This window comes from Cydia splendana, chromosome 1, assembly GCF_910591565.1.
Source record: "Cydia splendana chromosome 1, ilCydSple1.2, whole genome shotgun sequence".
Classification (NCBI taxonomy): Eukaryota; Metazoa; Arthropoda; class Insecta; order Lepidoptera; family Tortricidae; genus Cydia; species Cydia splendana.
The window spans coordinates 11,888,992-11,903,094 of NC_085960.1; the positions used below are offsets into that span (position 1 = coordinate 11,888,992).

A 14,103-nucleotide genomic window follows, 5' to 3' on the forward strand; every position below is an offset into this window, starting at 1 on the left:
TACGTTTTGTGCTCATCGATGTTAGTGTCGTAAGCGCCATCGACAATAAGGTCCCTTTTCATAGATAATACCACATATTTGGTATAAAATTATATTGTAGGAAAGTGTAGCTAAAAACGGCTGTGGGAAATTTCGTACACGAGTAAACATCAGTAGGAAAGTTACATTATTGTTGGCTTCATCGATATGCAGAGATTGCTCAAATTAAGCAGCAGTCAAAAGCTTCTTTTGCCGTGCAGGTTTAAACAATAAAAAAAAAACACAGAATTGTCGATAGACGGTTTTGGCCGTATGACCCTACATTATTTCTGGGCGTAAGTATATTTCGTTAGTCAAGGTTGTAGGTATCTCTGAAAGATATATTGTAATTATTTTGTTTTACAAGGGGGCAAAGTTGTTGTTTAACCGCTCGTGCTAATATTGATACCCGAGCAAGCGAAAGATTCCAAAATTGAACCACGAGCGTAGCGAGTGGTTCTACAAATGGAATCTTGAGCGTTGCGAGGGTTTCAAAGCACGAGGGTTAAACAACAACTTTGCCCCCGAGTGAAACACAAAATTTTTCACCGTTTTCACCACACCAACCCTAAACAAATATTAAATATAATATCAAACAAAATCAATCTAAATAAAATCCAAATGAATGTTAATAAATATCTATCATCCAAAATCATCATTTAAAAGTCAATTCTACCAGCAAACATAAGAAAACCACTCAAAATTTGCATTTGATTACTTTGCCTCACATGTGAATAAATGCAACTTTGCTGTTAGTTTTTTAAATGCAAAGTAAGCCTTTCCGAGCTGCAGTGTGGTGAAAATAATTTATCATACTTAATGTACAGTCAAGTGTAAAAATATGGGCGCATATAACTTACTCAAAAATATGTCCCATAGTTCTTAATTCGCTGACATAAGATAAGAGCTATGGGACATATTTTTGAGTAAGTTGTATATGCACTCATATTTTTTACCTATAAATTGACGCGAAATGGCAGAGGTGACCGCAAGTTACCGTCTTATTAGACTGTTATTAGAATCAAGTAAGATTTGACGCCTACGAGTATCATTCCTAGTAATATTGGGATCGGATTTCCAACATCCGTGGGTAGGTGGGTATAATCCCTTCAACTCCAGAGCAAAAAGACAACCAACACGAAGTGAGCTACGATATCTCGCTTGATCGCGGCCGGTCACGATCGCCTGCGCAACTTCACACCGGTTGGATCAGTTTTAGATGGGCCTGTGCGAGCGCTGCCGCAGCCGACGTCCCGTCGTTTCACGCAAACTCAAGCGCAGCTTTTTCTTCTTTTAAACTTTTTAACATCTATGAAAATAGCTCTCATCTAGCCAGTTTCAAACGTCAAAAGGACCGTCCAAGTGTTCGCTAACTCTGGGAAGGAAGCCGTGTTTTTTTGTGCAGTTTTTGCATCAACTTTTGCATCTTGTGTTGTGTTAGTGAAATTGGTATCGGTACCGGTATAGTGTGGTGTCCGGTACCAATTAGTTCGGCAAGTGAAGTTCATTGTCATTTCGTTTATCTTGTCATGAAAGTGGTAAGTGTTTTAAGCGTTTACGCTTTCTTTATAGTCTTGCAAATTATTATTAGAGGCTCAAATTACGTATAGAGGGTGCTTTAGCATAAGTACCTACTTTATGTTATGTTATGTGATATACATCTTATAAAGAGCACTCGTTGGAGAGAGCGTAAGTCATGTTCTGTATAAGTTTTATACTTACAACAATGTTTTCGCATTGGCAAATAGGTATTTTCTTCGGTTGGCACCGAAGTGAAAGAGTTTGCACACTTTCATTCTCTTATCTGGCTATCAGCAGCACTGTTAGTACTGTTATGTAGTAAATTTAGATAACCAATTTGATATAGATTGATAAAAAACTGGGTTGAGGTTTTTAGGAACTTGGGGCATTTTAGGTTCATTTCAAGATTTAATATACTTACCGATTTTTACAGCTTTTTTGTTCATGAGATTGAATAAACATCACATCACAAAGGTACCTTTACTTACACCTCTTAGGTACCTAGTTAGAGTTACCCTTACCACGAGCTTGACACTGACATATTCGCTAGCATGTGCGTAACTTACTTTCTATGCATCTCGCTCGTACAGGCATATTAGTGCGAGCGAGATGTCTAAACTAAAGTAAGTTACGCAGACGTTAGCGAATAGGTCTGTCAGTGTCAGTCGTGGTAGCCGTACGTATAGGTCTCTAGTTCGTTTGTACACTCATGAAGTTCTTTATGCAGGGGATCAACGTTAAGATTCTTGTACCTCAGTGGTTTGAGTACCTACCATTTCTAGTCGTACTTGTAGCTCATGAAATACGGCATTTCGTGAACCAAAGATTTCCTGTGGCAGGATTGGTCTTTAGGACCCATTGGACAGTCCCGTCTTTACCGTGCCCAGGGCCCCCATCCTCAGGGGGCCCCGAAGGACAGACAGTAACAGTATACATATTTGATTACCCATAATAAATAGAAGATCATAGTAGAAAAAATTAGTTTAATTCGCTTTCTTTGCTTTCCAAAAGGGCCCCAAATTCTTATGTGCCCAAGGGCCTCAGCATAGTTTAAGACGGCCCTGCCATTGGACCCAAAGATGGATTTAAAGGGCCCATATAAAAATGTGACTATTATATTTTTTAAATTCTTCTTCTCGACTCGAAACGCAAATATTTATTCTGCCAAAGGACCACCTTTGGTTCAGAGAAAGCCGTATTTGGCATTTTTATGTAGTGTAGACACACGACTATACGTACCATGTCACAGTGACAATAGTATGAGATCCCTAGCGGCTTTCATATTAATTGTCACTATTAAAAGGTTCAAATATGTACCTACATAAATAAATTACCTTCAATGTACAGTCGCCGATGGAAGAAGAAAGTAACGTCCTTTCTTGAGCAGAGCAGTGGGCACCCTCGGAACTGTATCCATAGGCTATTCGGTACTTAGTTAATTACTTACCAGGCCCGTGTATTGCCTCCGACGTGGTTCGAAAATCATAGTTTATCACACTTTCAAAACTTCTAACTAACTTTTTTAATACTCCGTCGGTGGCAAAGAAGCATGCGGCCCGCTTGATCATAAATTTCACCGAGTTGGACGCGCCACCCGCCTTAGCTCCCAGACGTTTTTTATTAATTTTCATTTAATGAAATTGCTTCATCCAATTCAAACAATATCGCGACGCTGAGAGGCAGAGGTAACTTTTCCGCCGATACGATATCGTGACGATGGGAGATGACGCTTTAAACAAAGATTTTTTTTAAATATTAGGACAATTTTACACAGATCGACCTAGTCACACATTAAGCTCAATAAGGCTTGTGTTGTGGGTACTAGACGACGATATATATAATATACACATATATATAAATACTTATATACATAGAAAACATCCATAACTCAGGAAAAATATTCGCGATGAACACACAAATAAATGCCCTTACCAGGATTCGAACCCGCGACCTCCTGCTTCGTAGGCAGGGTCACTACCGACTAGGCTATTAGGAGGCCGTTAAAAACCAGATTAACCATTTAGGTGGGCACCTACTTACTCTATGGAGTATACATTCTTGAAATGATGCATTGCGAGAATTAGACTCCATGTTCTAGGAATTTCATTCTAGCCGTGACCATTTTATTGTTTTACAATCAGCATTAGTTACGTGATAAATTGATAATACATTGACATAGGCCCGCGCAGTGTGCGATAAGTCCTCTTCTTTAGCTTTATTATGATGGTAAATTTTAAACTATATTTTAGTGAAACCTTTCAAAAATCGTGCGGTGAAACCTCGTTTGTGCTGTATAGAGTAGAAAAATCGTTCTAAAAAATAAAACTTGCAAATAGATGACTTAAAATCGGTCAAGATATCAAGTTATTATACTTATTATACGCAACAAGAGGGTATTACCTAACTCTCAATAAAGCAAAAAATGCTAAACGGATTTAAATACAATCTAGCACACAGATCATTCCTAGGTGAATTCATGAGAGCTGAAATTGATACTGAAATGTCAAAATTCTCATCGTGCTAGCGTTCGTCACACGACATAGGTACACCTGGGTTAATACAATAGAATAGACTCGGACCAAACTTGGCACGGCATTTGCAATGACAAAGTGTGACAATATCATATTTAATGTCTAATTGTATGACATTCCTTCGATTTGTTCTGTTCAAGTCGGTGTCAAGATAGCTTAGGCGAACTCTAGGTATAGGTACCTACTTTTTACCCCCATTAGAGTGGGAAGTTCCTAGAAACATTAAATTGCGTAGGAGATAAAAAATATATACTATGACAAACCCACTTTGCCAGTAGAAAAATCCATCCATCCCATCCTTTTTCTACTGGCTGAAAATGTCTTACCAAACTATAGCTATAATATAAGTATTTATTGACTATGCTACAACGATCATACGGCCATAAATTCGTTTTTCTTGAAAACAAAACTCTAAACGATTTACGATGCACATAACATCGAGCTTATAAATAAATTCATGAAAGATTTATACCCTCCCGGACCACTTACAGATGGTTGAACATTTTTTAAACCTACTCAGGATTATTGATTAAATGCAAGGATGATCGATATCATAAGGTACTTACGCGTTTTTTTGCCGATAACATGAAGGGAATATTCTCCGGGCTAATTAAGATTGGAAAGAGATCAGTGGAGAAATTGGAGGGAGGCCTTTGCCCAGCAGTGGGACACGTAAGGCTCCAAATAATAATAATTAAGATTAGAATTATTGTGATGAATTCCAACCATGAGGCAAAGCGAGACGTTTTCGTAAAGCAAAATAAATACAGAAACTATCCGAATTCTGAGAAACCTAATGGTCCTCGTCGGTGTCTAATTATTATCCTTAATAGTACAGTCAGCAGCAGAAGTTGCTAAGCGGGCGAGGTGTTCAAAATGATCTTGACGCGACTTTATTGTTAAGAGAATAAGAGCGTGTCAATGTAATTTTGAACACCTCGCCCGCCTAGCAACTTCTGCTACTGACTGTACCTACTACCTAGTTTATTTTATGAAAACTCCATTTATCGAAGAGCGTCGGTTGCGTTGCTTATTCTGGGCATTATTTTATATGTTAAATATTAATCAATGTTTTTATGTAGTGAAAGATGAGTGAAAACCACTTTTCGTAACGACATTTCGGTGTATTAAACATTTAAAATGACAGACAGCAAAAGTGTATTAATTTATGACACCAAAAAAACTACTATAACATCCTCCCATTTAATACCAAGTTTATGTCTTTATTACTGCAATAAATCAATAATTAATAGTTAATTTTTTGCATGGAATGATGTCTGTGGTGTCATGTTGCAGATAACTTTCGGAATAATTTAAATATTTTGATTTGTGTTTTTTTAAAGTACTAGTACACTACGTTACCTAAATATAAATTATATGCTCAAATACTATTTAAACAAAAACTGTTTTGACGTCGGTACATACCTACATACATATTAAATTAAAAAACTTTAAGAAGCGGCGGTGGCCGAGTGGATCTGACTGATCTGATCCGAGTAATCCGGAGGTCGTGGGTTCAAATCCTGGCTCGTACCAATGAGTTTTTCGGAACTTATGTACGGAATATCATTTCATATTTACCACTAGCTTTTCGGTGAAGGAAAACATCGTGAGGAAACCTGCATACATCCGCGAAAAAATGCAAAGGTGTATGTGAAGTCCCCAACCCGCATTGGGCCAGCGAGCGTGGAGACTATAGCCCAAACCCTCTCGTGCTTGAGAGGAGGCCTGTGCCCAGCAGTGGGACGTATATAGGCTAAATTATTTTTATTATGTCAGTTACACGTTACACATGAATAATTGAATAGTATCTAACTATGGCCATGAGTGCCATGACAAATTTTAGTGCAGACGAACACCCGGGAAAAGGGTCAAAGTTTGCTTTAAATATGATATATAATTATATTATAATAATATGATAGCAAGAAAGGTAATGCCGGTAAAAAGGAAAACTAAAAACATATTAAATAAAGGCGTAAAAAATCTGGGTAACAGAGCAATCGTTTTATCATTGAGCGAGTACGTCGCCTTCAATACTAAGAAAATGTCCAGGAGCGGTATTCGAACTTTAAAATCTGATCATGTTTTATATTGATGTGATATTACGTCTCGCTTGCAGGCCTAAGGTAAGAGGGAGTCCTAATAGATGCGACCAGTTTTCTAAGGTCGATTGCAATTCCCATTGCTTGTAAGATAGAGAGACGTAAACGTAATTTGAGCCGCTCTCCAACTCTTGAGCGATTGGAATACTGCCTCAGAACTGTCAAAATAATTACTGTCAATAGTCGCATATCGACAGCAACGGCTGATAAATTTACGTGTAGAGTTAGGAAGAAGCAGACAAGGCACGAACTTAGTTAAAATCTTTTTATTAAAACTATACCTTGTCGGCAGTTACTTATTGGTGTTACCGAGCTCTATTTAGTACGATACCTGCTAGATTTTAATTACACTCAAGATCATTAAAATGGAGTTAGTTTGTTTGACCCATTGTACAAAATTTTTGTCCAAGTTTATTTCCGAAAAGCCATATATAAATATAAATATGTTAAATATGGCTTTGTATACTCAAAAATGTATCTGTAGCTAACAACCGAAAAATTTAAATTTACTTAACTCCAATACATGTGTGCACTCCCATCTCCCATTGTTGAACTCATGATCGTCACACGTCATTCATAAGGCAGGGAAACCTAAGATCATGTGTAAAATTGTAGATTCCTATACGGAAAACCGACACTACCTAATACATATATATTACTATTGACTTTGTTGAAGCGTAAAACCATGAATCTAGTATTAAACTGGATTGGGCACGAGTGGTGGGGATAACTGACAGAACGGGATAGTCTTACGTATTTTTCAGTAGGAGTAGCAGAGAAAGCGCTATTATTGTTTGTCCTTATCACAGTCTCACATATTTTTTGTACCCCACCATTTTTTTGTATGGATAATGGTGGGCATACGGCAAATAAATTCGACCAATCACAGTGTCGCATTTACGTATGTTTTGTCCCTTACGGAGGCACGCGTATACCACTTCTATACGATCCTACCTTCTATGCGTAAAACGCATGGCATGCGTCTAAAGAACCTCGAGTGCAGAGCGAAGCACGTAATTAAATACCTACGTGAGATAAGATAACTTTGCTGTTCATCTAAACACCTCGCAACGGTTTAATGCATTGTTATCGAGTCCAATGTTCAGTTGGTTGTTTATATGATGCGAGTTTTACACACACTTGAAACCCGACTACTTAAAGAACCTCCGCCTCTTTCAATGTCGGTTATAATATGAAACGATTGACATTGGACACGTGACACCTCAGTAACCAAAAACGTTTTACTAGTTTTGACGATACAGTGGAACACACAACATACCACAAACACCCACATATCTGGGGGCACGGCAGTGCCCCCGCCAAGTCGAGCAAATTTTCAGTAATATATAGGGCTTAACATGCTTAAGATATATTCTCAAAAACATTCAATTTGAACTTGTAGTTTAAGAATTATTGTACGTCAAAGTTCCTTATTTTCGACACTGACACACTCACTCACGATCATCATAATTCTAAATACCCACAAGCTCCAAATTTTAAACATAAGTAGTTTTCAGCTTATCAAGCCATAGAAAACCTAAAAATATTGCAATATTAGTCACGTTTTAAAGCTCTAAGAACTGCATAAGTAAGTTTGTAATCCCATATAAATATATGCTATTACAAAGTTACTGTTGCAGTTCCTACAAATAGTAGGTAAAGTAAAGGTACACTACGATGTACGATGTGAGTATGAATGAAGATGTGTTTAGTTATGATATGTGTATACATAGTATGGGTATGAGTACCCGAAAAGAAGGACTGTCTACAAAAATAGATGAGATCCCATCAAAAACATTACATGTAAAAAGGTGCAAGTCTCGCAACGCTTCTACTACAAAAAAGTTTTGAGATGTAATGTGAAACGAAGTCGGTTATTTTAATCAGTGCCAGGGGGTGTTAAAACCGTATCAATAAGATATCTTTAATTTGTAATACATATAATGACTTGGCAATCGCACATAATGCTTTACTCGTACCGTACTCGTATATAATAATATGTGTAATGCTCAAACTGCAATTAGCGCTAGCGTTATGTTCAATTAGAATTATTTTTAAGAGGTGACGATGATCTCTTATGTCATTATGCAGCCGTGCGATGGCCAAGTCATTATATGGATTACAAATTAAAGATATCTTATTGATACGGTTTTAACACCCCCTGGCACTGATTAAAATAACCGACTTGGTTTCACATTACATCTCAAAACTTTTCTGTAGTAGAAGCGTTGCGGGACTTGCACCTTTTTACATGTAATGTTTTTGATGGGATGTTTATCTACTTATAACATACATAAATACCTACATAGACTGCTAAAATAATAACATATTTGAGGTTGCCGAGTAGAATCTAGGACAGCGGTTCTCAATCTTTTTTTTTGACGGAACGCTTTTGGAAAGCGAAATACTTGAGATGGAACCCTACAATAAAACAATAGTAGGTATCGGCGGTGGCGGCATAGTAAAATTTTTCGAGCCGACTAAAGCATAGTGTTCTAAATTCTTGCGGAACCCCTGCAGGGGTGTCGCGGAACTAGGGCGCGGAACACACTTAGAGTATGGCTGATCTAGGATATAGCCAAATGGAAATCCTTTCAGGAAGCCCCGTCAGATTTCATCATGTTTATCATCATCATTAAAAATTTCACAATGAAACTAGGAGTAAGTAAATAACCCCACAATAATATCCTGCGAAGATATTGTGTGTGACATTTTTAAATTAAGGTCGTTAGCTTCGGCAAAGGTAAACAGATACACAGCAATATTATTGGAATGTGACAAATAGTTAAAATGGCCAGTTCTACTTTTTTTCAACTCTGCTAACAGATATATTAAATATGTAGGTATGTAGATTAGAAGTTTACGTGGACAAGGTATGGTGCGCAAAAACAGTCATTAGTTCCATGTACCAGGTCGGGGGCTTTTTTGCTGAACTTACAGAATAAATTATAAGCTATTACAATCATTTAAGATAAACATCTTGCATTTTGATGGATCGGAATGGATGGGACATGGCCATGGCAGAGATATGGTTACGTTTTTTTCATGTGTGAGTCTGACGTGATACTGAGAATTCAGGTGCGACACATGGATGTATTATTATTGATATCGCCTTAGATCCATTTGGTTCCAATTAGCGCAATCTGTTTCTTTAATTGATTGTCCCCAGAGTACTAGCTGTTTTCTTTTTTAAGAAAGAAAGAAAGAAAATACATTTATTTACGTCAACCAACCCGTTAAATTACAAATTTTATATAGACACATAGACGTTAAATAGGTCCCCCACTCAGCGTAATGCTGCGACGGTAAGCCGCAGCGCTGATTTTCGGTGGGGATCTAACTTATCAGTTATCACTAACTTAAAACTAATAAGGAGGTAATTAAATTAACAATACATACAGAAAAAAATAAATATAACTGTAACTAAAACATAACAAATTTATTTTAAGGCTTGTAGTTTCATCCGACTTATACTGCTCCACTATATCTTGTGCTCTTATTTCTGCGAATTAAGAACTATGGGACATATTTTTGAATAAGTTAGCTTACACCCATATTTTTACAGTTGACTGTTCCATATTGTTGCGCCATTTAGGGTCTTAGCTAAATTGGTTGTTCAATACTTACGCTATAGAATTTACAATTTAGCAAGAACCCTCAATGGCGTAACAATCCCGTGTGGTGACAGTACTTGAAAAACGTAAATCAATGTTACTGTTTGTTGAAGAATGTAGATTACTCTGTATGTATATCTATCAAGAAATGTGCGTGTGTGTAGATGTATAATCCCTTAAGCCCCATTTGTTGTCACATGGTAAGTACCGTACGTGTTCATATACAGGGTGTCATTAATTACCGCGGCACTAAAGCCGTGTTTATGGTCGTGCGAAATTCTGCATGCCCGTATGGGCCGAGGCAAATACAATTCGCAAACATTGATTTTGCACATATTTTTTGAGCCTGTGGGCGGGCTTGACGAGTCAATAACTCCTAATAGAGATAAGAGTTAGTAATTTGCGGTTACTTTTTGTGAGTAATCTTTATTTCCCTACCTACAGTTACTCTTAGAGACCATACGCTATGCTATAGCAATACTATTCAATATTCATACTTTCTATTTACTTGTATGTTGTATTTGAGTAGAGCGCGCGGTGCTTTGGGGTGACTTTGAAAGCGGGTTAATTTAGAAAATCGCTAATAACTACTAAACAGTAAGTAAGATACCTTCATAAGCTTTTCAGAAGCGTACCCAAGTATTGCCAAGTATGAAGTGGTTCTAGCGTAGTAGATACATAATAGCAAGATACATAATTGTGGTAAGTAAATTACCCCGTTGTTGAAGTTATCCCAAATAAATCGTTGACGTAAAGCGGTTCAAAACAAAGTTACAACTAAAATGTATACAATACCTTGTGTTGAACTTTGGCCTGCAGCGAATTTAAATTGAGCCACGTCTGTATTTTAAATACGAGTTAATTAAAATACGAGTATTATAAGAAAGGAATGACCTAGTCAGAAAATAATTTGCAATGTCAACATTTCCCGCGTGAAGAATGCTGTTTGTTTACCAACTTCGTGAGCGGCGTCCGTGCATGCGAGATAATAACAATGTGTGATTGTTTGCGTCTAGACATTCATTGGTTGTGTTCACGACTCCTTATACATATTAGTTACATAGGTATTACTAGTTAGACTACTAAAATATAAAAAAACCGGCCAAGTGCGAGGACTCGCGCACAAAGGGTTCCGTACCATTACGCAATAAAACGGCAAAAAAATCACGTTTATTGTATGGGAGCCCCATTTAAATATTTATTTTATTCTATTTTTAGTATTTGTTGTTATAGCGGCAACAGAAATACATCATCTGTGAAAATTTCAATAGCTATCACGGTTCATGAGTTACAGCCTGGTGACAGACAGACAGGCAGACAGACGGACAGACAGACAGACAGACAGACGGACAGACAGACAGACAGACGGACAGTGGAGTCTTAGTAATAGGGTCCCGTTTTTACCCTTTGGGTACGGAACCCTAAAAGCATTAAAAATTTACTGATGAAATATGTCACTTCGGCAATAAAAACACGACAAAATATGCGTAAAAATCGTAAAATACGTCTGTCTTCGTTGCCTTCTTGATAAAATTTATTGACTTTAAATATTTAATAAATATTAAAATTGTTCCAGCCTTATCTCGCTTACGGTACCAGTTGAAGAATCTGCAAAGTCTACATTTCCTGCACTAGGAATGCGTTTGTTGACATTGAACACAACATTGCATTAATAAAAACGCCATATGCGCCACTGGTACTCCTTCATAAATAAGATGTTTCATCTAAACTAGCAAGAAGGCAGTTAAGCATATCTATTCACTGATAACAAACACATCTAGCGTGCTAGAAGTGTCCTTGAACCAAATAACAAATAGGTACCTACAGTACATTAAGACAATGATGACTGTGATGATGACGTTGTACCTACTTATCAGCCATCTAACAGCGACACATTTAAATTTTGTTATTTGCAATATGTTTTAAGAAGTAGGAATTATGTTTGTTAATAAATTCTTACAAAAATATTACTTTAAACACCTTCCCCCACGTTCTAAGAAGTATATAAGTGCGAAAGTGACGGGCATAGCGACAGGCGATGAAAATGGAACCATGCCTCGCCCGCAGGCGTCCGTTCCATAGCGGTGCGTGGCAACTACTACTGCTAGACACCAAAATTGGTGTGGCCGCATGTAATTGTACCGATGCGACCATAGTCTAATAAAACATGGTCTTCTCTTCCCAGAGTGACACAAGCCTACGTCACAATAACACTGCCACTTTATATAGCGCTATTGCATATTATTATATAGCGCTGTCGCATGATGACGTAGGCTTGTGTGAGTCACGTGGTCGGAAGAGAGTACCAGGCGGAGTATATTATTATACCATGGACGCGACGAAATCGCGGAGTGAGCCACGCCTGCCCCCATGCAGTTAGGCACACTGCTGGATAACTTCGGTTCGAAGGTTTGCGTGGTACATCGGTGCATTTGTGGAGCCATGGTGCAGGATGGCTGCAAGATGTTCACCATGTCCTTAACACTTATTTATTCTTTTCTGACAAGCAAGACACAAACATACGCATCGTTCTAGTACCTATACTACGGATGGAAATTGTATTAACTGTAGGTACAGCCGTTTAAAAGTAGGTACATACCATTCTAAAATTAAAGTGTAGGGTCCCGCAGGTACAGCTTGGGAATTTTTTATACCCTGCTAATAATACATTTCCGTCCTTTTAGTATGTTGCATTGCAAGAATCCTTAAACAAACAAAACTCATTCTTCATTAGAAATACCGCCAGCCTGTCTGCCATTCCTTGTCATCAGAATTACGATAATTGTTAATAATTACTCTTGTAATTGACAACATAATTATGAAGCTTGTTCTTTCACCCCTTGTTGGTCAACCTGAATGTGAATAGAGCAATTATCACAGGGATAATAGCATTTGTTGATAATTGTACTTGGTGGTTCATATACAGCTTCTAGTGAATTTCATGTATGTAATCTGGAAGAATTAATAGATATAAATTTATAAATCTTGACATTTTGCATTTGCGGAAAATAAACAATCTATCTACGCGCATGTATAAATTTGTATAGCTACGCGAAAAATTTATGTAATTCCTCTTAAGTGTGAAAATCTTTCACCCTTTTGAAATAATTACACTGTCACTGCCCACTTTGTGGAAGGAGGTTCATCTCATAAGTAAATGTAAATAAATGAATGTAGGTACCTACACATCTCGCCTACTCTGAAAAAGTCGGCACTGAGTGAATAGAATTCAATGACTGGCACATATTTTATAATGCGTTACTATTAGGCTATTAGCATGCATTGTCTTTTATTAATACGAGCCTTTCTTCACATTAAGCGGCTGTAATTAACCTGCGTTTGTTTTGACTTTTATTTATTGTTCATTTTGTTTTGTAACTTAATAGGGTAATTCGCCAGTAACTGGCCACTTTTAGTAACTGGCCGCCCTAAACTAAAAATGAATTCTATTCACCTGTAAACAGAATTCATTTTCCTATAAGGTTTCAATAACTGGCCAGTTTTCAATAACTGGCCACCTTATACTAAAATGAATTCTTTTTGTAGATGAATAGAATTAATTTTTAGTTTAGGGCGGCCAGTTACTAAAAGTGGCCAGTTACTGGCGAATTACCCTACTCGTACCTAACAGAAACATTAGGTTGTAGGATGTCTATTTTCAAGCCATTTCGGATGTGTCAGTTTTAGAATATGATTACGGTCATCAACTCATCAGATTCGTCTATTGTGTTTGATTGGTTAGTTGTAGAATAACGTTTCTTTATTGGAAATTTGTGTTAATGTTTACAGGTGATGGTAAATAATTCATTTACAACAATTAAACTTTAATTAAAACTAAGAAATAATTATCCAATTTTTCGCAGTCTTAATTTGTAAAACACTACACAACACAACCGCCGTTCCTCGTAGCTGTTAGACAGTCTATTCTATGGGTTCAGGCGGAGTATGTCACTTTCTTAGGACGTCACATTCTGAGGACGTCACATTCTGAGTTCGTCACTTTCTGAGTACGTCACTTTATGAGAACGCCACTTTCTGTGAACGTCACTTTCTGAGTACGTCACTTTCTGAGAACGCCACTTTCTGAGTACGTCACTTTTTGAGGACGTCACTTTCTGAGAACGCCACTTTCTGAGTACGTCACTTTTTGAGGACGTCACTTTCTGAGAACGCCACTTTTTGAGGACGTCACTTTCTGAGTACGTCACGTTTTTTAGCATAGGTACGATATCATCATCATCATCATGTTTCCAAGCAGATGAAGTCGCGGGTCGAAGCTAGCGCAACATATTATCTACAGTCCGTTAACTCTCAGAA

At 37.5% G+C, this 14,103-nt stretch overlaps 1 protein-coding gene across 3 annotated transcripts in view; it reads left to right on the forward strand.

Moving 5' to 3' along the window:
* Nucleotides 1-1,212: 1,212 nt before the first annotated feature.
* LOC134794781 (rho guanine nucleotide exchange factor 17) overlaps nucleotides 1,213-14,103 on the forward strand; it is a 180,897-nt gene continuing 168,006 nt past the window's right edge. Inside the window, exon 1 of one of the 3 annotated variants that reach the window (XM_063766587.1) lies at nucleotides 1,213-1,556. The gene's annotated coding sequence lies outside the window, so the exon portion shown is untranslated. The remainder of the gene's footprint in view (nucleotides 1,557-14,103) is intronic. The other 2 variants (XM_063766571.1, XM_063766577.1) reach the window with 2 other exon arrangements.